The sequence below is a fragment of the Piliocolobus tephrosceles genome, chromosome 13 (assembly GCF_002776525.5).
Source record: "Piliocolobus tephrosceles isolate RC106 chromosome 13, ASM277652v3, whole genome shotgun sequence".
Lineage (NCBI taxonomy): Eukaryota > Metazoa > Chordata > Mammalia > Primates > Cercopithecidae > Piliocolobus > Piliocolobus tephrosceles.
The window spans coordinates 83,794,909-83,816,975 of record NC_045446.1 but is presented as its reverse complement, the minus strand read 5'-3'; positions in this window follow the sequence as shown (position 1 = coordinate 83,816,975).

Here is a 22,067-nt window from a genome sequence, read left to right as displayed (position 1 = left end):
CTTCCATATTTATTAGACTTCTTTAGTCTATACATCACTATCTATGAGGTCAATATTTTCTCTGCATGACAGAAGAAACTGAGGCTCAGAGAAGAAAGTGGCTTCCCAGGTCATCCTGCCTACCAGTGGCACAGCCGGGCTTGATGCATTGCTCTTGCAGGTGTAAGGTTGGAGCACTCTCCTGATTCTGCAATGGCTGGAGTGGGACAGCTTCCTGGTATCAGCTGTTTCCTCTTTCTCTTCCAGGGAGGATTCATATGTGCTCTGACAATGGCTCCAGGTGCGTGGGCACACTGAGCTTGGCGTTGGCTACCGCAGCCATCATTGCCAACCTCCTGCTATACTTTCCCAGTGGGCAGGTGCTGCAGCCTGCCAAGATCACAGACCTCGTCTGGGTTTTCCACGGCTTTATTGGAGCTGGACTCTTGGTATGAATGAGATTTATCTATTTCTCCTCCCTCAGGTGAAGTGTGTCCCTAAGCACTTGTCTAGTCACAAAGCAATCATCTCATCTGGGGGCCACCTTACCTGTGCCCCCAGAGCATGGCCGGCTGCTCTTCCTCTGTACCCCACACATGCTAAATAAACACACTCCACATCAGCACCTGGCACACCGTATTGCAAGCATCTGTTTATTTGTGTGCTCCCCCATCAGGCTGTGCGCTCCATAAGAACAGAGCCCAGGTATCACTCACCTTTGCCCTCTAAGCACCTGCCTAGCAAAGTGGCTGGTTTAGATTAGTGCTCAATAAATAAATTGTTGTTAGCTGCATGAAAGGTACACTTTAATCAAAAGCACGATAATAGGATATTTGTCAGGTTCATCAAAGATGACCATCTTTAAAAAATTATGTAGCTATCATCAAGGCTTTCCTAGGTATAATTAAGGGGTTAGCAAATCTTCTCTATAAAATGTAAGACAGTAAATATATCCATCTTGGTGGACTATTTGGTCTTTTTTTTTTTAACTACTCAACTTTGCCATAGCAGGGCAAAAGCAGCCATAGAAAATATGTAAGCAGATGAGCATGACTACGTTCCAACAAAGCTTTAGTTATAAAAACAGGCACTCTGCCAAAGCTGGTCCACAGCCCATAGTTTGCTGCCCACTGAGATAGGCATGGGGTGTTTTCCTTCCTTTCTACCTTTGTTTTCATTTGGCTCCTCCTCTCCAAGGTATCCAGTGGTCACTTACAAAAAGACAATTTATTTGTGTGAAATCCCAGTGCCAAGCACTGAGTGCTCAGCAAATGGGTGAATAAATGAATGGGACATAAGGAATTCTCTCAAAAACAAGGTGACCACCACCCTTCTAGGTTTTTCTTCACACTAGTAGGCACGGTGATGCTGCGAGTTGCATCCAGTGACCACCTGCCCCTCCCCTACATGGCAGAGGTTGGGGCTTCCTGTGCGAGAGAGTATCTAAATCAGCAAAACCTCGGCAAAAACTGTCTGTGTCTCAGTTCAGAACCCTTCCTCACAGGGAGCACAGACCATGGAGTCCAACAGACACTGCTCAAATCATGAGTCTGCATCTGGCCTGCTCTGCAACTTCCCTGTGCTTCAGTAAAAAGAATCAAACTATCTTACAACTAGGTGGAGGACACTGAATGAAACAACACACATAAAGTGCCTGGCACATACACAGCCGCCAGTAAACATGCATCAGTCCCCTTTCCTGGCCCAGATGACCCGCTCTACCACCTCCTCTGGGGGTCCAGCCAAGCACCTGTCTCCTGCTTCTTATCCACCCTATTTTTGAAGGACAGATTTGCATTTCTCAGCTCCACTGCCAAGCAAATTACACAAATCCTCCTAAGCCTCACTCTCATCATCTGGAGAATTTACAGGAACATCACCACCCACTTTCTTTTAATATGTAAATGAACAAATACAGTGCAAACAGCTTGAAGTCACATAGGTATCCTAATAGCAGAATCTCAGAGTGTTTACTGAAAAAGAGTGACCCATAGAAAAATATTCTGTGGTCCAGAAGGATGCAGAGTACAGCCTGGCTCACTCATGGACCAGACACTCTGCCTCCATAGCATCCCTTAATACCAGCTGGCTTGTCCAGCTCTCACTCCAGCTTTCCAGCAAAACCTCCTCCAGCTCTCCCAGACAGTGACATGGGAATAATGCAAATAGGACCAAACCAGGCCATGAAGTTCAATAACATAAAATCCAACAAACCAAGCCAGCCTCTCTTTCTCTTTTCCTCCTTCACTTTTTTCTTCCTTCCTTTCTTTGTTCATTCAGTCATTAGTATATACTCTATACCTTGACAGGCGCCCAGCTAAAGCAAACTAAGGCAGTGGCCACGGAGGTGGAGACAGGAGGGCGTATTTGAGCAATGTTAAAAGACCAGATTGGCAGGACCTGAAGAAGGATGGGGTGTGGGGGAGGGGAGCCATCCAGTTTGGCTCTGGCATTCTGGCCTAGGTGCTAGGGGAAACGATGGTAGCTTTCTCTGAGGCAGGGACCTCAGGGGTGAGCTTGGAGGGAGGGCAGAGGACTCTATTTTGCTCTAGTTTACATCTACACCAAGGGATCAGAGGATGGTTGGGCTGGGACTGAAGACCAGGAAACAGACAAGATTAAGAGGCACTGCAGAGAGGTGATGTGGGAGCCTCCATAGTAGTAGGTGTGTCTGGGGCTGGTGTACAGAATGAGAGGAGAAAAGAACTCAGGTTGAAACCTCAAGAAGTACCAGAAACTGAGGTATGCAGAGGAAGAGAAGCCTGTGAAGAAGACTGAAAAATAACTAGAAAGTCAAAGGCAAAGCAGAAAAGAGGAAAATTAGGAAAGCTGAGGAAGGAGAAAGTTTCAAGGAGTGAGAAACTGCAATGTCAATTGCAACAGGGGAAACAAAAGCTGGATCCTGAAAAGCATCCAGCGCACAGCAAGGTGTCCAGTGGATCTGGGCTGGAGCAGTCCTGGGGCAGTGGCTGGAAACTGAAGATTGCAGAGGACTGAGGAATGAGTGGAGGTGACGCGCTAGGGGCCTGGTACAGCACTCATCTCCCCAGCGGCTTAACTCTGAATGGAGAAAGAAGGGGCAGGAGATTGAGCTGCCCTTTATACTATAAGGAAAGCTAGAACAAAATCTCAAAAGCCACAAGGGACACTGTGAAGACAAAAACAGGCACAGCCATTTATTTAGCATCAGCTTTATGCTTAACATGGTTTAAGGATTGACAGGGGATAAAACCAGAATTCACAGTTACTGCCCTTTAATAATAATTGTATCAGGTATTTTCGTAAAGGTTTAGACTGTATTAAATCTTGCACACAAATCATTTATTTCCTTCCCACAACAATTTTGTGAAGTAGGTATCATTATCTCCATTTTTTGGATGTAGAAATGAGGCCCAGGCAGATTAAGTCGTTAGACTATGGCCACACAGCTGGTGCAGGACAGAACTGAGACTCAGACACCCATCTGACTCTGAAGCCTGTGATCTCTCCATTTCTCCACTATGATTCTCCACTCCATTTCTCCACCATGCATTCACATAAGATAAGACACAGGGAAAGATGGCATGCATGAAGTTCATGTGCTTGGGAGGGCTCTCCAGCCAGCTAAGAGTTGGTCCAAGTTTGTTTGGCACAATGTGGAAGAACTATCAGGTGGAAGAACACACCTGAGTAGGTAACGGCCATCTTTAGCACCAATCACATGTCAATCATACATGCCCAAGGGTATGTCTTCATCACCATCGTGAGAACTGGGAATTTCCCAGATGTTCACATCTGCAAACACAGTTACCAATCATCTCACAGGGGGAAGTGATTTTTTTCATGAAGCCAAGTCATCCACTGTAGTTACTTTTTGTTCCTGGCCTGTGGCTCTATTGTCCTGCTCTTTCTCCTACCCCACTGCTAGAAGAAACTTGTGCAAATGTGAGCACAAATTTTATCACCTCATCATTGGCTTCTGATCCTGTGTCAGGCACTGTGGTAAAACCTGCTGGCCCACAGAGTTCAAAGCCCACCTGGGCAAAGGAGACTGTCATGTGCTTAGTACAGTAGTTGAGGTTAACCTGAAGGAAGGAAGTAATTGTTTTGCCTGGCAGGGGTCACTGAAAGCTACAGAGAGGACTTGCATTTGTTTTCTGTTGCTGCTCTAACCAATTATTATAAAGTTGGTGGCTTAAAACACCAGAAATTTATTCTCTCATGATTCTGGGGGCCAGCAGTCCAAACTCAAGGTGTCGGCAGGGCTACACTCCCTCTGGTGCTCTGGGGAAAATTCATTCCTCATCCTTTCCAGCTTCTCATGGCTGCCGGCATTCCTTGTCTTGTGGCCACATCACTCCAGTCTCTGCCTCCATCTTTCCATGACTTTCTCCATCTGCCCTCACAACTCCTTATGCCTCACTCTTACAAGGATACAGGTCATTGCATTTAGAACCCATCCAGACAAACCCAAGACAAGCAACTCCTCTCAAGATCTCTAACCTAATCCTGTCTTTTGCCCTATAAAGTAATATTCTCAAGTTCCAAGGAGGAAATGAATACATCTCTAGAGGAGAGTGCATTTCTTCAGACTATCACAGGAGATACTATCACCCTCAATGGGGCCCTTTTAAAGTGAATAGCGGTTTGCCTGATGGCAAAGGGTGAAGAGCATATTCAAAGGCACAGGGGAAGGAAAGTCCTGGGCCATCCTGGGAGCTCACAAGCTGATGTGTCAGGAGGTCTTGATGAAGGAGTAGTGAAACTCTGACAGCAGGGCAAGACCAGGGCATGAGGGCTCATGTACCATGCCCAGGGCCTGAGTTTATCCTATAAGCAGTGAAGAATCATTAGACATTTTTAAATAGGAAGAGAAACAATACAAACTGTGCTTCAGAAAGCTCACATCCCCTTCATTACGAGAGCATTTTCGTGACCACAGGTACCAGTGCCCTCCCTAATGTTGTTGAGAGGAGGTAGAGAGGGCTACTGTTTTCACAGATGTGCACTAGGTACTGTGGGGTCTACAGAATTGTTAACCACTCCCAAGATCTACCCCCAAAGGCTTTATTTCCTAGGTTGTGGGCTTTCCCTCTTTTGAAGGGTAAACTACTGACCATCTCCTAGTACTTGTAATTCCTTCCTTTTAAAGCATAGAGGTATATGCAGGGCTCCAGCCAACAGAGATGGGCACTGCTCCACAAGGCACCAGGAAAAATGAGCCTGGAAGGAGGCTTCGAAGAGAGCCACTGCAGTGGACCCAAACACCTGTCAGTGCTGGGAGGCCAGCCTGCTGAGGTGGTGTTGTTTGCTTGTGCTTCTATTATCTGTGGAGAAGTCTAGAACCTTCTCCTCCCTTGGCTTTCTTATTTTCTCAGTAACCAGTGAGATCACACATCATAAAACTGGTATTGCAGCAAGAAGGAACATTGGAGATTGTACTGTCAAAAACTTTCACAGATGGTCTCTCTCAGTGGCCCATGAAAAACAAAAAGCTGACAGTCTACAGGTTCATCCATGATGTATTTATTTCTCATTTCCAGCCCATGGCCCTATCATGCTACTGCTCTTTCTCCTACCTGGTAATCTACATCATCTGTGGAAATGTCACCACAAACTCTACAAACATATCCCGCATTTGACAAACAAGAAAGGAAAAACCCTGAGAGACTGAGTGGCTGCCCAAATTCACATAGCTCTCATTTTAGAGCTGGAAGTCATGTTCAGGATGACAGTTGACCCTTGAACAACACAGGGATTGGGGCACCTACACTCCCCACAGTCAGAAATTTGCCTATAACTTTTGATTCCCCCAAAACTTAACAACTAATAGCCTACTGTTGACCAGAAGCCTTACCAATTAAAAAAATAGTCAATTAACACATATTTTGTATGTTGTGTGTATCTTATTGTAAGAATACAGTATAAGTACAATTAGAATACAGTGTGTAGTACACACATCATATAATAAACCAGTTTTCTCTAGTTTATTATATGAATACAGTACATAATACACATAACATACAATATACTAGAGAAATAAAATGCTATTAAGAATCATGAGAAAGAGGAAATATGTTTACTCTTCGTTAAGTGGACGTGAATCATCATAAAGGTCTTCATCCTTGTCTTCACGTCGAGTAGACTGAGGAGGACAAGGAAGGGGAGGGTTTGGTCTTACTGTCTCAAGGATGATAGAGAGAGAAGAAAATTCACATATAAGTGGATCCGTGCATTTCAAATCCTTGTTAGTCAACTGCATTTAGTCACCCCAGGTAGATTACAAAGCTCCTTGCTTGGGGACAATCTTATCATCTCTAGACCCCCAAACCCTCCACAGATCCTGACAAACAGTGGAGAGCCTGGGGAGTCCAGAGATGATAAAGACATCCTGAAGGTGGATGTGGCTGGTAGGGCTGGGGCTCAGTCTAGTTCTCCTGACTCCCAGCATCATGCTCTTTCCCGCACATAAAACTGCCCATGTCTCTGATCACAGTTCTGACAGTTTTTGTTCATAAACTTTTTTCCTCCCTTAAAGAATAGAAAAAAATTCAGATAGCCAGAGATCATCCTGATCCAAAGATTCTGTGCCCCAACCCTTGCAGCCCCCAGTCAGAGCCTCCCTAGAGACCTTAGACTGCACATCATCTGAGGGCCATCTCTAAGGAGCTGCCTGAGTCATTTCATTCAGCTCCCCCATCCCTCCCTGTGGTGAGAAAGACATAGCACGGATGTATCAGGAATCAAAGCTCATGCTTTGAAGCAAACGCGTCCTTCAGCTTTGCCCCACTTCAGCAATGCACTAATGTGCAGAAAAGGTCACTGGTCTTCCCGTGGCCTCACCGTCACACTCACCCATCCAGTCAACAAGTATTTATGGAGTTTGTACACTATACAGGCCCTGTTTTGGTCACTGACTCAGGCATTAGGTAAGTACGGTAAGTAATTATTCATTTACTCACCCAATCATACAACATTTACTGAACACCCACCACCAGAATGGCAAATAGGCTTCATTTACAGCTCCAGTACCAACCGACTGGCCACTGTTTTGAGAACTGTGAGGTCTTGTCCAGGCTTGATGGGAAAGAGTGCAGGAATACATTACTGAAGTCTGTCATGAGTGCGGATCAAGGGACGGCAGCACACTTACTTCTATGTGCCAGGTGGCTCATGGGCCCCAGGAGTCAACCATGGATAAGTCTCACTTCCTGCTCACAATTTTGTAGCAGATTATTTCATTCTTTCAAATTGCAACTGGGACAGAAGGTTTCTCAGCTCTAGAGCCCCATTTTTATCTACTTGGGAAACAAAACAAGGACACCTACCTAGTCCAGCATCTAGAAGAGAAGATTTGGGCCCTCTTCAATTTACCAGAAAACTCAGTGGATGGATCTTTAAAATGATAAGTTCCCATCACCTCCCTCACCATTGTTGCACTGAATTTCTGGCTCTTTTCCATGTCTGATGCTGTTCCATGTGCTTTAGGACACACAGGGCACTTTGGGGGCATGTACTGTGTGGCCATTTCTTCACTGGGTTTGCTCAGCGGCCCCTTCTGTGACACAGACAGTGGAAACTATAACCTTTCAGGAAGGACACTGTGGAGTGAGTAGCATTCACAGTCTTGGAGCAGTATCTCACATCTAAAGAAGATACAGCTGATGACCACAAAGAGCATATTCTCTTGGTATTGACTGTCCAGTAGTGGGGCCATGTACTTCCATTCATACCTCCTATCTTGTTCGTCTCTCCCTACTTTCTCCCAAATCAACAATGTCTGAGAGATGATTGGCCTAGGAAGCAGCCCTGTGTGGGCCCATGAATTAAGAAGTCCACCCAAGGTATTCAACCCAATACCTTGACTTCATTTGCTCCGATTAATGAACTCTACCAAGTTGGTGCTGAGGGCATGGCTAGGTGCTGTGGGAAGAGAAGGGGTACAAAAGAAGGATAAGATAATTTTACCTGTTTGCAAGAAGCACACAATCTAACTGGGGAGATTTAACTACCAAATTTGGGGTTGCACAAATATTCTGAAGTGGCTAGACCCTGTGATGCACATTTGTTTTCCTAAAGGAGTGCAGAAGGAAACCCAGCAGCAGTTGATTTAAAAAGACCCTGCTTCTCTTGTCATTTCATGTTCTCTCCCTTGCAGATCTCATCATCCCCACGGCTTTCAGAGCCATCCATTCATTTATGTGTAATCATGACTATTTATGAATATTCCTCAAGTGTCTCTCTCCAGCCCAGATATTTATTCTACATTCTGAGCCAAATAACCAGTTGCCTCTCTGAAGTTTCCTCTTGAATGTCTCACAGCATTTCAATATGAATATGCCCCAAACCCTTGATGTTCACCCCAAATCCCCTTTCAGTCCATACTCTAGATAGCATCTAAAACCTGGGCGTCATCTTTGGTTCTTCTCTCTTCTCACTTCCCCCATTCAATCCCCTGTGGATTCTACCTCCACAATACATCTTAAATCTGACCACTGCTCTCACCCAGTCTGTTGTCACTTTCTTCTTAATGTCCATCACCCTTCACCTCTACCTCTACAACAGTCCTCCAAGTATCCCAGTCTCATTTTGCTCCTCAATCCTTTGGCCATAGATCAGCCAAAGAGATTTTTGTAAAATGTAAAGGTGCTGGTGAGCCCCAGAAGTCTTTAATTTAAGGAACTTACAATCTCACTTGGAATTCAGTAGGTACAGATATGGACAGCAGTGAAGGTGGAGATAGAGACAGAGATATCAGAAGATATAGAAGACTATGAAATATGGCCTGAAAACCTATTTCATATTCTCTTTGTCCAGCTAGTATACTCTGACTCTGAATCCCTGAGGGTTTGTACTTCTATGCCTTTTCTCTGCTGCCAGCCTCTTTCAAGGCCAGGGAACCCCACTTTTCCCCGTGAAGCTTTCTCTAGCTACTCTAGGCCTCTCAGACCTTTCCTTATTCTATGTTAATAATTATGACATAGCTGAAATAGATGCCTGCTCCATGACAGACTCTGTGCTAATTATTATCTTACCTAATCCTCACAACCATTCTACGTGGTTGATGCTGTTTTAACCCCCATTTTAGGCATAAAGAATCTGAGGTGCAGAAACAGTTAGGAAACTTATCTATTTAATAGAACTTCTTAGCGAGAAAGCTGAAATCAAGACCTGGGTCTGTGAGACTTCAGAGTCATTGCTCTTTATCACACCCCACTGCCTCTGAGATCCTTATAGCAGTTAAAATCTTGTATCACATGCCTTTCTATCTCCTTCTATGCCCTGTTGAGTGGCTATGTCTGTATTCGCAATGCCTTGCTGAAGACCCAGAGATCTCTGATCCCCTGTAATAGACTAGTGTTTTTCAGATGCTTGTAAGTAGCAGCTCCCTCCCTTTACTGTCTTTGTTACAGTAACAAATAATTATAGAGCCCTGTGAAATATGGCCTGAAATCATATTTGAATTTTCAAATAACTATTTGGAAGTTCTCTAATATAAAGCCCTATGAAATGTGGCCTGAAAACCTATTCCATATTCTGAATTTTCTCCCTTGTACTAGCAGGGACAACTACTTATTCAACCAACCCACCCGGGCAATCACCAAGAGTCTGTGCATATCATTCTCTGGAACGCGGTCTTACTTTCCATCCTCCTGAGGACTGGTGCTGTGGAAGCTGTGCTTTGCCTTAGCCAAGCTGTCAGTGGACTCTGCAGCCACTGCAGACTCTTCTGTGCTACATGCATCCAAAAAGGAGACATCGGTGCTTCTCGGGAATTTCCCATCATTTCCCCTTGACCTACCCCTTGCTGTCTCTCTGCTGCCCTAACTCCACACTCCCAGAGGTAAGCCAGTAACTCTGAAGTGTCTTTTGAAATGGAGAATTTCATTTGGCCACTTTGGCTTAATTGGGTAAACATAATAGCTTATGGCCACCCCAAAGAAATCACAACTTATCGACAGATGCAAAACAGTTTCCCATAGTTCAGAATAACTGGATTTAGTAAATGTCAATTCCCAGAGTTCTTAGAAGCTGAGAAAAAAATCAACTTTCCTACTAGGGCTGATTTTTATAAAGGTCAACAGCTTTGAAAACTTCATCTTCTTTGTTAGACTCAAGATCATCATTCCCCCCAAATGATCTCTAAAAATGATATAAGAAGTCATTGGGCTTTATGATAATTAAAATAATAATTATGTTGATGATAATGATAGACACTCACATTTACTGAGTTGTTACTATATCCCAGGCCCTGTGCTAAACACTTTATCTATAGTATTTCAGTTAATCCTCTGAAGCAAGTAGCATTGTATTACTGTCTCACAGATGAGGAAATTCAGCTCAGCGAGGCTTAGTTACTTATCCAAAGTCAACAAATCTAAGTCTTGAGCCTGATTCTGGCATTTATATTCTTGACCACTCTCCAGTGGTTCTCAAAGTTTATTGCTTAGACACTAGTTCTATGGATTGTATTTCAGTTCATCCTATGAAGCAAGGATGAACTGAAATACAACTGAGACAGAGGGTTTCTCAGCTCTAGTGCCCCATTTTTTGTCTACTTGGGAAACAAAACAGGGACACCTACCTAGTCCGGCAGCCCATCGTGCTACTGGGCCTATCATGCTACTGCTCTTTCTCCCACATAGTACTACTAGAGGAAACCTGTGGAAATGTCACCACAGAGTTTACAAATGTATCTCCCATTTGACAAACAAAAAGGAAAAACCCAGAGAGACTGAGTGACTGCCCAGATTCATGTAGCTCTCACTTTAGAGCTGGAAGGCATGTTTAGGATGGCAGCTGATCTTTGAGCAACACAGGGATTGGGTGCAAACCTAATAATAGATGTTATTCATTTATCAAAGAAAAAAGGAGGGGAGGCTTTAGCCAAATAAATTTGGGATCACTGGATTAAAACGAAGTTTATAGGTTTCTCTACTGTAAGACTCAGGAACTTTTACAAAGCGGGTACATTACTAATCTCCAGGAAAAGAAAAGCAAATGCACAATGCCCCAGTCTTGTTTAACCACAAAAACCATTTTCTCTTGGGATAATTTTTATGGGGCTAACACCCCATGGGCACACTTTGAGAAATATTGTATGACTCACAGTAATGGGGTAGAACCTACCACATTTAACCCTTAAGAATCCAACAGGATTTTTAAACCACCAAAGAAGCAAAGAATCATGAGATAAAACAGGTTAAAAGCTACTCATCTATGTTTTCTAAAAAATTAAAAAGCTTTGCTGTAATAGCTGGAATCAGAAGGGCCTTTCCAGATTTTTGTCATAATTATTTGCCGTGATTGCAACAAGTATTTTTGAGAACTTAATGAATGGATAGAAGCTATGGCAGTTCTTAAAGAGTTACCAATGTCCCTGTTTCAAGAAGCTTGTAAACTAACATATCTTGCAGTGCTGACTGTTTCCATAGTAAAACCTAGGGTTTCTGCTAGCCCAAATAGCACCTTTGCTCAAACTGGAGGAGAAAAAAAAAAAAAATGTGGAGAACACAGTTTGGCAAGCAGACAGAACCACTGGCAATTTTTTAAAGGTGCCCTTTCCTTTAGGCTGATGCAGCCCATACTGGCTTGAAGAGTGTCCCCTAAAAATTCTGTTCAAACAGAACCTCAGAATGTGACCTTGTTTGGAAATCGGGTCTTTGTGGAGGTAATTAGTTAAAATGAGATCATACTGGATTAGGGACGGCCCCAAATCTAGTATGACTAGCATCGTTATAAGAAGAGGAAAAGAAATACACACAGGCACAAAAGAAGGTCCTGTGACAACAAAGGCAGAGATTAAAGGATGCTGCCACAACCAAGGGATGCTAAAGATTTCTGGTAGCTGCCAGAAGCTAAGAACAGATTCTCCCTCTGAGCCTCCAGAATCCAGATGACACCTTGATTTCAGACTTCTGGCCTCCAAACCTGTGAGCGAATCAATGTATTGTTTTAAGGCACCCAGTTGGTGACAGTTCGTGACAGTAGCCACAGGAAACTAATACCCAGCCCCATGGCAGGCATAGGTCAGCCTGGCACAGGCTGGATCTCAGCCCCTGACTCAGGCCCTGGATGCTCTCTGCCTTGCACAGAAACAACCTGCTCAACAAAACAGGGTGGCCCTGCTGAAGACGCAAATGACCAGCAGTCCTGCCAACTCTGGATGCTTCTATAGCTTCCCTTTAGCTCTCCCTCTGGCAGGAAACAAGACACAGACTACCCAGAAGATGAACTGAGCACTCTGCAATGGGCCCAGCACGCTACTGCACCTGAGATCATCCTCTTGGCCCTAACAACCCTGGGGGGCTGTTCTCTCTCGTGGGGAAATTGGGCTTAGGGAAAGGACATCTTTAGAACAGTCAGCCCACCAAGCAGAATGACTCTATACAGCCCGAATACTGTTCCCTAGGAGGAAAAAAATCCAAAGCATAAACTTTTATAAACTTTTTAAAATTAAAACACTCTTTGTAAAGTCATGGATTTGAAGCAAGGGAGGAGAAAGGTTTTCTGGCAAAAGTGGTGTTCCTTTGGTGAGCAAAAGGAGCTCAACTGATGAAAACACCAAAGCACAAACATTCTGTGGCCAGCAAAGTGGGTGGAGGGGGCAATGGAGACAACCTCAGGCGGGGCCCAGCTTGTAACGCTGGCAGGGCTCTGTTAATGTGCTCCATAAAGGGCTTTGGAGGGCAGGAGGAGCACCACCAACATTTTAAATGTCAGGCCAACCATAAAACAATTCATGATTAGTCCACTAAAATGTGTTTATTAGCAAATAGAAAAGAGATCCCTGAAAATAAGCAGGAGCAGCTGATTTTCAAGGCTGACTTAGGTCTACTATTCAGCTACTCAACAATTATATCCTAGCCAGGTGCAGTGGCTCACGCCTATAATCCCAGCACTTTGGAGGCTGAGGCAAGAGGCGAAAATTTCGAGACCAGCCTAGGCAACCTAGCGAGACCCCATCTCTATGAAAAATTTAAAAATTAGCCTGGCATGTGGCTAGTGCCTGTGGTCCCAGCTACTCAGGTGGCTGAGGTGAGAGGATCACTTGAGCCCTTGAGGTTGAGGCTACATTGAGCTGTGATCGCACCACTGTACTCCAGTCTGGGTGACAAAGTGAAACCCTGTCTCAAGAAAAAGCTAAAAGTAAAACAAACAACAACAACAACAAGAACACAATTGTTTCCTGAGTTCCTACTATTTGCAAAGCAAAAGTGCCTGGAGACAGGAGGGATCAAGGGGCTCTCAGTTATAAAAGAAAGGGTTTAAGTGGAGTGAAAAATCTCAGAGCACAACTCCCAGACATAAGGCAGAAATGGAGGAGGTAGAATTTCCATTTCAATCTCTGTGTCTTTAAGCATATCTCATCTTTTAAAATTCCTTACTCTCATTAAAAAGATAAAATTTAAAGATCTTAATTCATCCTTCTAGAATCGGGCAGCTCTCAGAACCAGAACAAGTTCAAAGGACTCCAATCTGCCACGTAGTCAGGCAGCGCTGATGAACAGAAAATGCAAATGAGGTACAGAAATGGAAGTGAGGTATAGAGACAGCCTGATTGGTTACTGCTTGGGGTTTGCCCTATTTTAACTTGGTCTGAACAGTTGGCTGCCTGTGATTGAATGAAGCTCAGCTGCTATGATTGGCTGAGACTCCGCTGTTTCCAGTTAGTTTATGTATTAAGTTAGGCTGCAGTTTGTTATGTGAGGACTCCTGTATGGAGACATCCTCAGGTCAAATTTAGTTTAATTTAACACTCAAAAGAAACCACATGTTTTCCAGACCAGAGTTGACTGATACTGTTTTCCAACTCTCATTCTGTACATTTATAACCATTGTTATATCAAGATACAACAGTGTGCATACACATGCTATTGGAAGTGTTAAGAATATATCTTTCGTTAGTGAATTTGAAAAGTCTTTCCATTTTACCCTATACACTATATGCATAGCATAAAAATTCCCATGTTGTCTAGAATAAGCAAAAATGACTTTTATAAACATATGTGGAAAAAAACACATTTTTCTAATTAAGGAAAGTTATCGAAAAGATTCATCTGTTTGCGAAGCCTGGTGAAATGCTCTTACAATCCTGACACTGACTTGAGGGAAATATCATGGTTCAAAGGCTCATTGACAAACCAACATCCAGTATTTCTTTCAAACCAAATGGGTAGAAAATAATTTTAAAAGAAGCAGATGCACAGTAGGGAGTGGGGAAAAAAATAAAGCTAATATAAGTAGCTTTAGAAAATTTGGAAAATTATGTTTTGGCTTTGAAAATTTGGAAAATGTTGGAAACTGTAAGGCTAGAGACAAAGGAAATTGTGCATAAAAACTGTACTTTAAAGTTGCTTCTCACAGGGGTATAAGTTAAGAATCATGAAACTGCTATGCATGTATACTAGGGTTGAATGATGGATGGTGAGAGCCAGTGTTCTCACTGTTAGAGGAAGAAGTTACAGATAAGCAGAGAGAAGGCTAGAAGGAGTCCATGTGGTGATAGATCAGAGTCAGAGACATCAATCTAAACTCACATTTAGCTTAACATAGATACAGATGGATAGATATAGAAATATATATGTGTGTGTATACATGGATTGTGTGTATACATGGATTATTATACGTACATACATGTATTTCCTAGCTCTGTCTGCTGCAAAAACTAGAAACAATTATACCTCAGTAGCAATGAGCATACCCAGAGCCAAAATCTTGAACTCCACTGCCATTCTCAAAAAAACAAATAAACAAAACAACCAGAACTCCGTGAAGAATACAATCTTGATTCTAGGGATGGTGTAATATTGTGACATAACAAGAAATATATATTCGGCCTTCATCCCAGGTTCCTGGCACAGAGCTCCTAAACTCTTAAAGTTTCCTGAGCGATGGGGTGAGAGGAGTGCCTTTTGTTATAATATTTGGTATTTGTTCCTGGTTCCTGACACAAGAGAGTCTAAAACCCTTGGAATTTCCTGAGTGACAGGAGTGAGAGGAGCATCATTGAGTTACTTTTCCTCAGAAGCCCCTTTTAACCATACTTGAGTTTATGCTGATGAGGTGTCTCTTGGTGGGCCCATACATAGCTTCAGGATGGGAACTGGTTACCAGAAGATCAGCCAGTGATTAGATGGTTGAAATTTTCAGTCCCACCGTGTGACCTCCAGGATGGGAAGAAGGGCTGGAGATTGATTAATCACCAGTGACCAATGATGTAATAAATCATGCCTACAAAATGGAGACTGCAGAAAAACCCTACACAACTGGGTTCAGAGAGCTCCTGGGCTGGTGGACACATTAAGGTGCAGCTCGGGGAGTGCATGGAAGCCTTGCACTCCCACCTTCATGCCTTGCCCTCTGCATCTATGCTGCTGTTCCTAAGTTGTAGCCTTTATAATAAACTGACAATAGTGAGTAAACTGTTTTCCCTGAGGTCTGTCCAGGGATAAGTTCCATTTGGTGATACTATACAATCCTTTTTATATAGTTCTAGACTTGGCCAGTGCTTTTTCACCAGTCACAGCTACATCTCATAGACTCTCTCCCAAAGCAAACATCCTGTGGTGGTACTAGATCATGTCTCTGATCTTAAAAACTGCTAAGTGGCAGATAATAACCAAAAAGCTGAACATGACTCAGTTGGATTCCTCAGGAGGCCAGAAGCTTGATGAGACCAACCACAAAGGTGGCTCAGAGGAGAGGGTGGTGGGAACCCCCAATTTACAGCAAGTTAGTCAGAAGTACAGGAGGCCTGGACTTGCAATTGGTGTTTGAAGTGGAGGAAGGCTTGTGGGACTGAGCCTTTAACCTTCAGAATCTGACTCTAACTCCAGGTAGATAGTGTCAGAACTGAACTGAATTGCAGGGCACCTTTGCTAGTGTTGGAGAACTGGTTAGAGTAGGGAAGAAAAAAACACACAGTTGGTGTCAGAAGTGTCATGGAAGTGAAAAACAGATCTTTGTAGATGGAGATGAAAAATACAAGATGAGCCTGAAGTACCTTGTGCCTGAAAGTAAAGAAGTACTCAAAAACCAAAAGGGTGGGGGCATGCCAAAAGGACACAGAAACAGAGGTCAACCTAAAATAGCTCCCCATGGTCAAAGAAGAAACCATTTGAGCAGCAAAACAAATAAAGCAATGTCATGCGTAAATAAATATAAAATATTTATAACTGCATACTGATGTAAGTACATAATTACATAAATAAATGGGGAAGGCTAATCTTCCTCACAGAAGAACTCCAAATAATTTATGTAGATGCTCCCTTCCTAGGAAATAGAATTTAATCCCCCCATCCCTTTGAGTATGGACTGCACCTAATGACTTACTTCTAAAGAATAAGAGTATAGAAAGTGGGAGGAAAGTCATCTTACAGTGACAAAAACTAGAAAGGACCACCTAGGCCGGGTGATAAAGATTAACATCGGTAGCGATGTCATGTTGATAGCATGTACCACTTAAATGATGTGAATGAAATGCAGCTATGTTAGCTTCACCTCTGTGGTCTTCCTCCCAAAACCCATAACCCCAGTCTAGCTATGAGAAAAACATCAGACAAACCCAATGGAGGGACATTCTACAAAATATCTGAACAGTACTCCTCAAAACTGTCAATGTCATCAAAAACAAGGACAATCTAGGAAACTGTCATAGCCTAAAGGAATCTAAGGAGACGTGACAATTAAATGTAATGCGTTATTCTGGATGGGATCCTGGAACAGGAAAGAACATTAGCGGGAAAACTGGTGAAATGTGAATAAAATGTGGAGTTCAGGTAATAGAAATATCCCAACACTGATTTCTTAGTTGTGACAAGCAGTAATGTCCAATGCTCACAGTAGGGGAAAACTGGGTGGGGGGTTATATGGAAACTCCCTGTGCTATCTTTGCAACATTTTTGTCATTCTAAAATAAAAAGATAATTTAAAAAGAAAAAGAAAAAGAAAAAAAAATGGGTTTCCTTGACTAAGTCTTTGAGTTTCGCAGTCTACTCAAGCAGAAGTCTAGGGAACCTGAAATCATTCAAAAATAGAGACTCAACCAAGTCTTCCTGTGTCTGAGTATCACTGTCTAAACAGTGGCCCTACTCACAGATGGCTAGAGTGAGCAAAACACCGTGGAGAAACACAGGGCCGTTTATGTGAGGGACACTGATTTGGCCCCTTCCTCCAAGACAGTATGCTGAGAGTGGGTCTAAAGAAATTACATCATGGAAACGCACCATGCCATCAGACCCCTGACAGGCTAACACTTGGCTGCAGAATGACTGAGAACATGAGTTCAGGAATACAACCATGTTGTCTAATGGATTCCTTTGTATTAGATGTTTTCTTGTCCTACCACATGCAGTCACATGCCCAGTGTATGCCATCTTACCTTCCATGCAGACAATGCCCTGAGAATAATTGCTGGTCCCTGGTTTGAGATAGGTGCCCCTTCTGTTCCCTAGATGTATCTTAATCACTGCATCCATCTTGTTGGTCACATGCCAGCTCCCTCAACCTGGCTGTGTTGCAGGCGTGTGCCTTATTCATCTCTGTATCCACAGTGCCCAGGGCATAATAAGCTCTCAATAAATGTTCAGTGGATGACTAAACATAAGAACAAGTGACTGAATGTTCCAAACCCACAAAGGCAATCAGGAAATATGATTATCCAAAGTAGCTTACACAAACTGAATGCACAGCTCTGTAAAAAGTCAGCTTCCTTCTTTTTCTCTTCCTCTCTTTGATCACCCTTTCCCAAATGTGGAAATCCCAAAAAGGAACAAAGCCAGTTCTGAGCAGGATTTCATTTTGCAACTGCAGTTAAAATGTACTCTGTCACTTGTCACCAGCATCACTGGGATTTATATGTTCTTAGTAAGAGCCACGCTGTTCTAGATGAAGCGTAAAAAATCCGGTAATGATTATGTCTGGGATCTTTGCATATGCTGAATCATCTCCAAAGCTTATTTCCTACATGATCATACCTGACCCTGAAACAGCCTTGTCATGTCTTCCAAGTACAAATAGTTATCAGAATTTACCGAGGAGGAAATTGAGGCTCAGAGATGGCTGTCTGATACGAGGCAGATACAAGGCTCAAATCTGAACTTTTGACTCCAAGTCAAAGGTTTCTTCTATGGAATTTCACTGCTTCTCACCCAGAAGAAGAGAGAAAGACCAGTACAGAGAAAGGAACTCGAGGGCACCGTGATGTGATTGGAGCAGTAAGGGGAGGGCCTTGGACAACAGGGACTTGAGCTGGATAAGTGGGAAAGAGAGGTTGTCCAAGCAGAAGGAACAGCAGGGGCAAAGGGAGGAAGCAGGAGCTGGCAGCGCCTCTGAGAGGCACCCTCAGGGGGCCAGTGACTGGGACAGTGGGGTAACACAGGCATACCTGGGAGTAGAAAAGCCCTTCTACCTGTAAATTTCAATGGATGGACACTCACACAAAGCTAAGCTGAACCCTGGTGCCAAAGTGCCTTTGACCCAAACATGGTGTGAGCATCCTTTTGCCTTCTGCCATATTGTAAGGGCACATACCCTATGCTAGGATGGTTGTAAGGATTTACCATAACTAACTTTTTTCCTTGAGACAGGGTCTTGCTCTGTCACCCAGGTTGGAGTGCAGTGGCACAACCATAGCTCACTGTAGCCTTGACCTTCCAGACTCAAGCGCTCCTCCTGCCTCAGCCACCTAGTAATTGGGACTACAGAAATGCACCACCATGACCAGCTAATTTTTTTAATTTTTAGCAGAGATGAGGTCTCACTATGTTGCCCAGGCTGGTCTCGAACTCCAGGGCTTAAGTGATCCTCTGCCTCGGCCTCCCAAAATACTACTATAACAGTTAAGAAGAAGAGCATCCTTACAATGAAAACAAAAGTAGCCATTAAAAAGGAGGCTGAAAGTGATAAGGAAAGAAAAAATACTATATATCCTAATGTCTGAGGCATTTGACAATATGAATGATTCTCAAAATCAAAGAAAATTCTGCCACATGTGAGGAATGCTATAACTTTGCGACGTATAGCAGTCAGCTAGATATGAAAAAGAGGTGAGTAAAATGCAAAGATTTTGAGTATGCAATTTACAGATCAGCATGAACTCTAATTACACATGAGACTATTGTTAGAAATAGGCTAGGAGTTTGCTTATTCAATCATTCCATAAATATTTGTTGAGAATCTACTATGTGCCAAGAACCATTCTAGATACTGAGTATAGAGCAGTGAACAAATCAAGTCCCTGCCCCCATGGAGTTTTTATTTTATAAGGAGAAATGGATGACAAACAACGTATTTATCAGGTGCTGATATGTGTCCTGAAGAAAAATCAATCAGGACAACTGAGTTAAAGAGTACTGGTGTGGGAAGTCCCAAGGAATATTGATGCTTGTGTTCAGTGGTCAGCTAGACCTCTCAAATAAGGTGGCTTTGATCAGACACCTAAGTTCTTTGAGATCCAGAAGTTTAAACATGATGAAAATGCCATCAATGAAACTTTTTGTAAGTTTTAACTTTTTTAATTTTAATTTTCATTTTTTATTCTTTTGTTTTTTGAGACAGGATCTCACTCTGTCACCCAGGCTGGAGTGCAGTGGCATGATACTGGCTCGCTGTGACCTCCACTTCTCAATCTCAAGCGATTCTCCCACCTCAGCTTCCCAAGTAGCTGGGACCACAGGTGCACACCACCATGCCCAGCTAATTTTTTTTCTTTTTACTTTTTGTAGAGATGGGGTCTCTCTGTGTTGCCCAGGCTGGTCTCAAACTCCTGAGCTCAAGCAATCCTCCTGCTTCAGCCTCCCAAAGTGCTGGGATTACAGACATGAGCCACTGCACCCTGTCAAGTTTTAAATTTTAACTATTTATTTAATTTCTATTTATTTAGTTTGAGAGGCAGTGAATTTATGCTGCAAGACACAGCAAGTCCAGTAGGTTCTAGAAAGTAGGTCCCAAGAAATGTCATCACGCTCAAGAGACCTTCATGTCAGTCGTGTGGACACCAGAACAGCCAAAGCTTTCTCAGACAGTTGCAAGAATCCTCAAAGAGCAAGGTTACCTGCTTACATTGCTCCTGACTCCGACTGCAAAAGGAATAGAAACGTGTCTCTTTTGACAATGTGTAATAAAATACTCACCCCTAATAGGCAATGAGTGTGTCTGAGTTTAAAGCTTACAATTAACTCACATTTCTATTAGGTAGAAATGATCTGTGAGATACAGACTTGAACTCTTTTTGTTCCTTTGGCTTTCAAAACCTACATTGGTGAGCAGGTAAGGCATGAGAACTCATTTTCCTCTCATTTAGCCCTTCTCAGGACAGACACAGAGGCATCTGCTTTGCTTTACAGAGAATGCTGGTAAATCTCTGAATGCTGGGATTTTCAGGATCTGCCAATGAGTAACATGTGCTCTCAGCTTAGCCCAGAAGAAAATTCTTTCCAATTTGGAGAGTGTTTTTCACGCATCATGTTGGCATCAGCCTGCCAGTCACTCTCATAATTCAAATACAGCCACATTATGTGACAAGGCAGAGCAAAGCAAGCAAAGCTCAGAGGAAACTCAAACCAGCCCAGCCACAGCCCTGATGGCCTGACTCATGTCCTCTATCCCCAGGGAAGGTGGGTTGGCCCCTAATGAATCTCCCACAAGGCAAACAAAGGACTCTGAGCCCTGAGCCGGACTGTTCTGGGAGGGAAATGAGATCTTATCCCTTAATTACTTAATGTCCCTAAACACTCTAAAATACCTCCTCTATACTGTTTGGACCACAAGCTCTGGGGTCATTACCTGTATTTCTGTCTCAGCTTCACCACTCGCTGTGTGACTGTGGGCAAACTGCTCAGTTTCTCCACCTCATAGGAATGTTAGGATAAAATGAAATTAAACAAAATGAGAACCTACTATGTGCCTAGCACATAGCTCAAAATCACTGCTAGCTAGTGGTATTATTTCTGCCCTTTGTCTCTTGCCTGGACTATTGCAGTGGTATCCTAATGGTTTTCTACCTCCAGTCCCCCGCTAAAGCCATCCAAAATATTGTTGCCAAAGTATTCTTTATGCACATAAATCTGATTCTAAAACCCTCAGTGATTCCTCAGTGCCCTCAGAATATATCTAGATTCACCTGCAGGGCATATAAAACTCTTTGACATCTGACACCTCTGTATACCTGCACTATGCTGTTTGTTCAGCCCAGAATGCCGGTTTCTCACCTTGACCACCTGCTAAGCTCTTGCTCATCCCTTAAGATTTGCCTTGAGCATCATTTCCTCCAACCTCTCTCTCTGTCAATCATAGTCAAGCATCTTTTTCTTTGCTTCCTGTGGAACATTCAGTATTGACTTTATGATGGCACTTAGTATATTGTGCTGTCATTGTTAGCCTGGCTTTCTTTCTTTATAGCATGTTCAGTTTAGCCATACGAGTGAGGCCAAAGGACAAGAGAAAATGACAACCCACAGTCAATGGGATGCCTTTACTCTATTTTCCCATCACTTCAGCCAGCTAGCAATACACAGAATACATGCAAAGCCATGCCATCCTATGCTTGTGATGCTAAGGATGTCAGATTTTATTGTGAAGAGGCAATAGTTGTAAGTAGGGAAGTAAAGTGGTTGGTTTTGGAGAGATTGAGAGATCTTACAGAAGCAGAACTGGCAAGGGTGATGACTGACTGGAAAGCAAGATAAAGAAGGAGTTGGCTGGAGATGTTACTAATACAGGTAACCCAGAAAGAGTAGAAGTCGAGGAGAAGCAAATAAATTCAGTTTTAAAACACACACACACACACACACACACAAAATCAAGGGTACATAATAATGCAGTTGGACAGCGCCCTCCCTGGTTCCCACAGAGAATGTCCAAAGTTCCAAAGTTCAGGGGTCTCAGCAGACTGCAGGGAGGAAGGAACTTGCCAGGTCTAGAAAGCCCAGAAGTGAGGGCTTTCTGCCTTTCATACAATTTTAGGACCAGGCTAAGGGTCATATAAGATCCCATCACTGGTTCTAATGTCTGGATGTTGGGTTCATAATATCTTGCAACACCACAGTTAAACAAGCCATTTACTCACACAAATGCAAGGCTGGCTTGCCACACTGTGCGTATTTTGC